Source organism: Cyprinus carpio, chromosome A14 (assembly GCF_018340385.1).
Source record: "Cyprinus carpio isolate SPL01 chromosome A14, ASM1834038v1, whole genome shotgun sequence".
Classification (NCBI taxonomy): Eukaryota; Metazoa; Chordata; class Actinopteri; order Cypriniformes; family Cyprinidae; genus Cyprinus; species Cyprinus carpio.
The window spans coordinates 15159086-15165982 of record NC_056585.1 but is presented as its reverse complement, the minus strand read 5'-3'; the positions used below and the strand labels follow the sequence as shown (position 1 = coordinate 15165982).

The 6897-nt window shown below is 37.6% G+C and overlaps 1 pseudogene; it reads right to left on the bottom strand.

Moving 5' to 3' along the window:
* Positions 1-539: 539 nt before the first annotated feature.
* On the bottom strand, positions 540-5569 carry LOC109089316 (annotated as a pseudogene).
* Between the last annotated feature and the right edge of the window lie 1328 nt (positions 5570-6897).

Genomic DNA, 6897 nt, shown 5'->3' with positions numbered 1-6897 from the left:
AGTTGACGTTGTCTGATTCTGCCCTTCATGTCTCCCTGCAATGTTACTGTGTCAATTGTCCATTTTCTATCATTCGTTATAAATTCCCTCTTTGGAGACCACAGTCTACCATGAATGCGACTGTACAGCTTGATGCAGTCAAGTTGTTTGTGCAGGACATCACGCCACTATATTCCTCTTTCGTTATTTCCGTCGTTAGCAACGTCCTAGCAAGGCTCGACGCGGTGTATAGATGACCAGTACATTGGTCGTTGCTGCGTGATCTGTGCCGGCTGCCACCCGCTACCACGATAAGACCGCTCCTGCTGTCTTTTTGGCTGTGTATCTATCGTGGGTGATCGCTTATGCTGGGAGCAGCAGCGCTTTTGTTATGGCAAGAGGCGATCCGGCGTAGATGGATTTTCGGGGGGGCACATACACCATCAGCATAAGCGGTTTGAACCGCACGTGCTTGGCTCTAGTAGCTTATGGCAGATGCCTGAGTGTATGGTACGCGGTACACAAAGTCGCTGGTATGTACAGGCGTGCAGGTATGCAGTTCATGCTCGAGATCGCGTTGATCCTGGAGTACATGGTAGGGGGACCAGCAGACCAGGAAACAGGTCGCTCGCCCTCACACCTGTCTTTGGTGGCACGTGTCTGGGCCCACACTGACTGCTAGTGCGTTTGACCCTTCCGTAATGGAAGAGGAAACACGTTGGTATCGGTTTGAGCGTGTAAAATGTAATTATTAATACATGCCTGGGAGACGATGCAACGCCAGTGTGGACTGGGTCAAAAAAGCCCCGTGTACCAGTACATATCCTGAATCCCATCAGGTTAATCATCCTGATTTTAGCCATGTTCCTTTTTTGACGAGTGACCTTTGTGTATATACATGACTGGGATGGCTCAGAAGGAAGCTGCCCACTCCACACCATCATGTTAACGCTTGATGGTCCACTGAATGGTCCTCTTTTCATCAGATGGAAGATGTACAATTGCAACGTACGTGAAAAAGAGAGAAGCAATGAAACATTGGTTGAAGTTGTTACATGCCACCCAAGCGGAAAATGGCTTCGCTCCTTTCGAGTGTTAATGTCCTTTTTTTACGTGTTTTTACTCTTTGCTGCATCAATGTGTTTCCTCACATCAAGTGCAAGTTGAAATGCACATAACCGTTGCTGTAGATACCAGATTTTGTTCTATACGTAGCTTTGGATCCGTTTGGAATTTGCGCTGCGATACACCTGGCCTTAAATTGTGCTTTCGTTGATTCCTAGATGCAAGTCTCCTCGTCTTGAGGCAGACTGTTGTACTCTGGGCAATCGTGAGCACGAGATGTGTGGAAATGGAAGGAAACTGTACTGTCTGATACGGCTAACAGCAAAAGTAGGACTTGTGCGATTTAATAGGGTACTTTTTTTCGCCGAGATACAAATATCTGGTAGAACACCAGTCAAAACACAAAGCTATATTTGATTCTAGTTTCTCGTTTTTGTTGCCTTGGGGACAAATATATCTTACTGGTTTTTAGTATTGAGATATTGTCAGAAAGGAAATTAAACTTTTTTTGTGTCTTTTAGTGCGCTTCTTGTAAAACTATATGATATAGATTGTCCGCCCACTTCATAGGGTATTAGTGACATTCATGCAAACCAAGAGGATACATTGAAACCACACGTGTCGCCTATATGATTTGTGTATAAGTTGAGGATAGGTGACTATCTTGAAGTAAAATACATTTTCTAGGTTAGTATGTGTGCCCAACTTGTGCATAAGCAACTATTCCCTGACCTTCCATTTTGCCATGTGGAATAGATTCCCGTGCACATAATTATGGGAACTTATGTTATATTAGGCGTACATAACTATATGTATTCCACAAGTGTGGTGGTGTCCATCGGTTAAATTTTCGTTTGTTTTTTTTTTTAAAATAAATCTCCTACAAATACTGCCTCTTAAAAATACAGGAACACAAATGCAGTCATTGTGAAATTTTAGTACAGTTTTTAAACAAGACTGTAATTCTAATTTGTAAGATGTTTTGTACAAATAGCATTTTATTCCGCACCTAAAAATTCCTGCAAGCTGAATTTTCATACAGTCTTTACACCAGTCTTCAGTGTTACATGATCCTTCAAAATACTCATGACCGTGATTTGCAGCGGCACGAAGCATTTCTTGTTATTATCAACGTTGAAACCAGTTGTGCTGCTTGTTAATATTTATTTATTTTCATTGTTTGTTGGAAACTGTGATACATTTCTTCTCAGGATCCTTTGAAAGCTTGATAGAAAATGTTATTTATGTTAAATAGAAATCTTTTTGTAATGTTTTAAATTTGTTTTTACTGTCACTTTTTTCGATCAACTTAACTGGCATGGTTACTGAATTAACAGTATTAATTTATCTTATATATATATATATATATATAGATATATATAAACATCATATTATCTTACGATGACTTAATACTTTTGACTTAAATGTTTGTAGCGCGTACATTTTGTGTAGCATATGCACTACATGGCGTCTCCTAGCTGAGTCTGGTCTTCTTTCTAATTTATCTCTCCTCATTCTAGCATCTTTCCTTGCCACAGCTGCCTTTTGTCTTGTTCGCTGGGGGGTATTAAGGCACTATTTTATGCAAAGCTGCTTTGGAGCAATATGTATTTGTGAAAAAGCTATACAAATAACGCTGAATTGTCTTCACTCTTGGAAAGCAAAACATGCTACTAGAGCTGCAAAAACAGTACAGTAAGTGACAGCTTTATAAAGAAATTGCAATTGCTGTTTTTTTATTCTTCTATCAAATAAAATGCGTGGTTTAAACTCAAAAGATTATTGTACTTTACTCGTGAACAGTCTAAACACTCAACTTCATTTTTCAAGTATTCTGCATACGTCAATGTATTACAGCTTTCATATACTCTATCATCGACACAATCTTTGTTTTTTTCCCTTGCTAGTTTCTTATAAAGGGAAGAGAATGTGTCTGATTTCATGTTTAATGTATTGCTCACATAGTAACAGTGATTTTAAGGTTGGCCTTTAGTGTGGTATTATGTTTGCTTAGCAAAAGATAAGAGTGAAAATGCGGAGCTAAGATATTAGATCTAAGTAATTCTAAGCGTGACCCGCCGTAGAAAAAATCTTTTTGGGTTGGAATACAGCACAGCCGATGACACTATATGCAAAAAGTGTTATAGTGGAAGCTTTATCACCGTAATCATGCAGAGGCCTTCTGGGGGACTCATATGTCTTTTTGTTACCAACAACTAAGCAAAAACTCTCTCCTCTGCCACTCTGTATTTGTATGGTGGTCATTTGTATGTGGAGAGATATTGTGTGTTAAAGTACTTTTGTGTGCTATAAATATAAGTAAGAGGGTTTTGCAAAGTCACACAATGTTGTTGCTGTAGTCCAGTCTTGCCAGATACAAAAATACAATAAAGATACAAAACTGATCGATGCGGCAGGCTTCTTTTTTTCAAGGTCATGCAGCATGGATCACAGGTTGTAAGAGTTGCATTGATTTCATTCTTTTCTTTTTTTTCTTTGCATACATTCAATAGAAACATCTAGATTAGAGTTTGATTAACAGTGATGAGCAACTGGGCTGTAATTCATATAATTTGCTGAAAATACTACGTGCTCTGTAATTAAAGTTTGAATAAAGAATTCTATCCTTTTGGACCTCAAAGCTGATGCACTTCATAAGCACATTTATTATCTTATCCTGTCAAGAACATGTCACATGTCAAAGAAAGAAATTCAATAGCCTATGTATTACTATATATTTATATTTAGCAAAAAGGAAGCGTATTTTGGTAAGTGGTAGTTTCACATAAAATGCAAAATACAAAAAAGTATAAATCTTAGTAAATATTTATACATATGTTGGGTTTTATTTTATTGCCGATAATAAATACATAGCACACAAAACACATCTATGTTTGCAGTAATTTCAAGATTTTTTATTAAAAATGACTGATTACAATATGCTCATCTATAGAAATATTTTGAGTTCACACTGAAATCTTTTTGATTATAGACTTTTGATTATATACAAGATTCTCTCTAAGTTATGAACAAACGTTCTTCCTGCAATGTTAACAGAACATTTGTTCAGAGTTGTCTCTTTAAAATATTCTCAAAACATTAGCACAAAAACGTAATTCATTGTTCATGGAACATTTTATTTTATTTGAAATATTTTAGTTGGACAGTAACTTTTTTTTTAACAAAAACATTGTGAATTTATAGAGCACTTTTAAAAATAACTTTTTTATTTTCAAAATATTTTTTTGCTGGGGAGGCCTGAGTTTATTTATATATTTATTTATTTTCCAGCGTAGAAATTTGAGAAGTGATGCAGTTTAGGATAAGCTGATGAAATATCAGTGAGATCTCATTTCTGCTTTTACTTTCCTATTGTTTAAGGCCTACTTTGCAAAAAACTGTAATATAGTATGAACACAGTATATAGGGCACTTGGAAAGTTCTGACTTCCCAAATGCATGCAACTCTCACCTGTCATGCAGGAGTACAGTTACTATGCCCACTGTGGTAAACTGGTTACTGACGTCCACCACCACCACAGCTTTACACATGAAGTGGCCAAAGACCCAACTGTCGGTCCCTGACCAGCTGATGGATGTTGAACGGCATCACCAACAGGGAAAAGCAGGTTCTGCGATGGCCAGATTCAGCACGTAAATATCAGAGACCATCTTCTTCTTGCATGATGCCACAGCATAGATCACCAAACCGTTGGCCAGAAACTCCAACTGAACACAGAATGCCGTAGATAGTGGGGAAGATGTTCATGAAAGACGCGATGTCAATGATGCTGTAGGAGGGGATGGTTCGGTTCCCACACGAAAAGTTAGACGAATTTGCAAATTCGGAAGCGCAAAGAATATCCGAGGTTGTTTTACATCTTAAAAAAAATAAATTAATAAATTAATAAATAACTATGAAAAGTTGTCGTCTTAGTCTGGTCTTCGCACGCTTACGCAAGCTTTTACGCAGCGCTCTACTTCATATCCAAACCGTTTAAAGTTGTAAAAGCTTCTCTCGGGTGTCACTTATCGCCCCGTTGTCATCTGCTTTGCTTTTTCATTCAGTTTGCCGATGCTTCCTCGGTCTCTTGAGATACTGTTACATATATGCCCAAAGGCTGGAGCTTCTGTGCGTATTCTGCGCGTCTGTCTCCTTCACTACGGCTGTTTGAAGAGATGCGTATGTCTCCACCCTTTTAGAGTCCTCTCTCTAAGCTCACCCATCACCATCACACTCAATATTTAAGAAAAAAAAAAGTTTGATTATTCATTTGTGCAGTCCATCACCGCAAGACGCTCCAAACTCCAGTGTTCACAATGAATTTCTTTATCTGCTGTCATGGGCCTTTGAGTTGCTACCTGTTGCAATGCACATCTTATTAGACCTGTTATTGTTTTAATAATTTACATTCAAGCAATATTGGCAGATGCCTTTATCCAAAGTGAGTTTAATGTATACATTTTATAAGTTCATGCATTCACTGCAAATTGAACCCCCATTACCTAGGCGTTGCGAGCACCATGTTATGCAGTTTAAGCTTATAGTCAGATTGGCTGTGCATTATCACTGTTCATTATTTTTTAAACTTGTACAGATTAATTGTTTAATTGATCTTGCTGCCCAGCCCTTTTATGGATTATGTTCTATTATGTTCTAGATTATGTAATGTGTGCACACTTTAAAAATAAAGCCTTATCTCTGTATATCTCGATAAGTATCAGCACCACTGCATTCCTGTAAAAACAGTCACTCCGATCATCTTGTTTAGATTTGAGGGAACAGAGCACATCCTTTAAAGACTGGAAACTTCCTTTCCACAGATTAAAAAAAAGTAACTTAAGGTGCTCATCCTTTCTACAGATGTCTATAGACAGGACTAATGGCCCCTGCAGAACAGAAAGGATATTGGTGAGAAAAGTTTACTCCAAAAAACTTTATAGCATGCATTTATGGATTTTGTTCATACTGTCTCACAAATCATATGTCTAACTGTGCATGCAAAAGAGCATTGTAGTATCTGGTAGGAATGGTCCGATTGGGTACAGTATTTTTGTTTTGATGTATAATAATAATCATAATAATTAATAATAAAATAATGTGTGTGCATGTGTGGTGAGTGAGTGAGCAGAGCATGTTTTATGGTTATGCCGCCCATAAAATGATAAACTGGCTGAAGAAACATTTAGTGGTTATGGGTGGCTTAGCCTGAGGTTGATTGCATGTCTTGTGATTTGGAAGGGCGACCAATGACCAAATGATCTTCAGTCACTCTGACATCTTTAGTCATGGCCTTAGCCCTTGTAATATATATTATGTACGGCATATTATAACATTTTACTATTTACGGTGAATCTGTTAAGTATACACACTTTTGTCACACAATACATTGCAAAATATTAAAAATGTAATTTATGTACGAGTATAAGTCTAATGATTTGAATGGATTTGTGATGTTAGTGTCATTATCAAATGATGCTACGTCTCCAAAGGGGTCCTTGGGCTTAAAAAAATTTATAGACCCCTGTTATGACCTAAAGTAACTTTCGCTGTGACAAGGTCGGATGAAAAACAGAACTGACCTTGGCATTATTGTGGCCTGAAATGAATAATTCACTCAAATCAATGAGCTTCAAGGAGAAGGTGAAGGCTTTGTTCAGGAGCAGCGTAATCATGAAAAAAAACTCGTCAAAATCTCCAGCTCAACTGCCAATTTGGTGCGACTCATTACTTCACAGTTGGTTCAATGCTTCTCTTTTCTAAGATTGCTGATTATAGAAGGTAATTTGCAATTGTTGATACATGTGGATTCATTCATGTTAATAATGCATGTCCTCATTCATAGTAATCAGC